At 42.6% G+C, this 2,500-nt stretch overlaps 1 protein-coding gene across 8 annotated transcripts in view; it reads left to right on the top strand.

Moving 5' to 3' along the window:
* Window positions 1-2,500, top strand: part of LOC141778290 (RNA-binding motif, single-stranded-interacting protein 3-like) — a 218,490-nt gene that overhangs the window by 123,476 nt on the left and 92,514 nt on the right. The gene's annotated exons all lie outside the window — the stretch shown is intronic.

Genomic DNA, 2,500 nt, shown 5'->3' with positions numbered 1-2,500 from the left:
GCTGCTGGTGCTGGTTGAGGTTATTTGTGGTCATAATAATATTAGTGACATATGACAACAGTGCTGATAATCATTATGATCTCTGGATTTACTGTATATCAGTTCATCGTATCCTCATACAACAGCTCAATTTGTTCCTAATGTTTTGTGCATTTTCCTACGAATATCCAGCAACACGTGTCAATTTCCACTCGTTACATGCATAGTCTTTTCAAAATAAACTTCCATCATCATAGGAAACAACTTAGTTAGGGTTAGGAACAGACTGTGGTTTGGGTTAAAATAACTTCAGAAGTGGCGTAACTTAAGTATGGACATTGCGTGACAAATAAATCAACGTTGACATCTGGTTTCACATGGGACACGAATGCCGGTCACCTGGACGACCTCCTCCCTATGCGTCGTTTGTCGCTCTTTATACTTCCTGGTTCACGATTATGTGGATTACATCGAAATGTATTTAGTGGGATATTTACGAATTACAGTGCATTACTTTTCTTAGCTATAAACGGTGTATGAGACCAGCCTGATTAGTTATACGTGAGACCGATAGGGTTAGGGTTAGGGTTTATGAATGAGAACAGTCTGATTAGTTATACATGAGACCGATAGGGATAGGGTTAGGGTTAGGGTTTATGAATGAGAACAGTCTGATTAGTTATACGTGAGACCGATAGGGTTAGGGTTAGGGTTTATGAATGAGAACAGTCTGATTAGTTATACGTGAGACCGATAGGGTTAGGGTTTATGAATGAGAACAGTCTGACTAGTTATGCATGAGACCGATAGGGTTAGGGTTTATGAATGAGAACAGTCTGATTAGTTATACGTGAGACCGATAGGGTTAGGGTTTATGAATGAGAACAGTCTGATTAGTTATACGTGAGACCGATAGGGATAGGGTTTATGAATGAGAACAGTCTGATTAGTTATACGTGAGACCGATAGGGATAGGGTTTATGAATGAAAACAGCCTGATTAGTTATACGTGAGACCGATAGGGTTAGGGTTTATGAATGAGAACAGTCTGATTAGTTATACGTGAGACCGATAGGGATAGGGATAGGGTTAGGGTTTATGAATGAGAACAGTCTGATTAGTTATACGTGAGACCGATAGGGTTAGGGTTAGGGTTTATGAATGAGAACAGTCTGATTAGTTATACGTGAGACCGATAGGGTTAGGGTTTATGAATGAGAACAGTCTGACTAGTTATGCATGAGACCGATAGGGTTAGGGTTTATGAATGAGAACAGTCTGATTAGTTATACGTGAGACCGATAGGGTTAGGGTTAGGGTTTATGAATGAGAACAGTCTGATTAGTTATACGTGAGACCGATAGGGATAGGGTTTATGAATGAAAACAGCCTGATTAGTTATACGTGAGACCGATAGGTGCAGCTTTGACTAAATCGATGATGAGATCATTGATTGAGTCCATATAGAGTTATTCATTAACGGCTAAGGTCATGATGAGGTTATTGATCAAATCCATGAAAAAGATGGGAGAAAGGACGGATCACATGATTTAGACGGCTGAGCTAGTTTTAGTTTTAGTGTGTATTTGCTCTCTATTTTATTCTCAAATGCTAATAACAATGTGTGTGTGTGTGTGTGTGTGTGTGTGTGTGTGTGTGTGTGTGTGTGTGTGTGTGTGTGTGTGTGTGTGTGTGTGTGTGTGTGTGTGTGCGTGCGTGCGTGCGTGCGCGCGCGCGTGCGTGTGCCAGCCAGCTACGTTGCCGCTGAGTCACTGTTGAAGTCTTGCTCAAGCGCTCGTTTACGTAGTTATGTCGTTAAATAGCACCTAATGCGACCTGGCTAACAGCAAGAATACGTGTCTTCCATTGTTTAGATGGAAAGGAACTGGAAATGGTGAAACAAAACATGTGACTTGTTGACACTTCACCGCCTCACTGCAGCGCTGAAGGCCAGCTCAACTTTGATTTGAAGGGTCGGGCGTCAGTTTGTAGCTTCATGTCCCCGGCTTCCATTGAAAATGACTTCTAGCCTGTTGCTGTGTGTGTGTGTGTATGGGGGAGTAGCTGGCAGTAGTATGCAACGAGGCTGTGCCAGAACATGTGGGCCTAACCAGCACAATCACATTATCCTTCAATGAGTGTGAGAGAAAGACTCTGAATAGCCTGCCTTGCTTCCCGATTCATTAAAGCTGTATCGCTGCATACTTCCTTTTATAAATGAGAGAGGAGTGCAATTAAAACGGGCCGGTCTTCAGGCAGCAGGAGCATCCCGTTGAATTAAACAGCAGCAAGCCTCTGAGCCACCTTTGCCTCGCTCTTCTATTAAACCTCTTTTCATTAGACGTGTGTCTCTTATTTTGTTCCTAACGGCTTGGGGGGGCATTTGGAGGAGCGGTGTTGATGTATTTAGCTGTTATTAAAGAGAGACGAACCCTCGACTCCTCGGAGATTGAGTTTTCCGGAGGGATGGAATTGAGGGCAAGGAGTCAATTCCAAATGAAATTACACAGACTTCTTACTG

This window comes from Sebastes fasciatus, chromosome 12 (assembly GCF_043250625.1).
Source record: "Sebastes fasciatus isolate fSebFas1 chromosome 12, fSebFas1.pri, whole genome shotgun sequence".
NCBI classification, from domain to species: domain Eukaryota; kingdom Metazoa; phylum Chordata; class Actinopteri; order Perciformes; family Sebastidae; genus Sebastes; species Sebastes fasciatus.
Note: the sequence above shows the minus strand (reverse complement) of the source record. Positions and strands in the feature narration are given on the sequence as shown.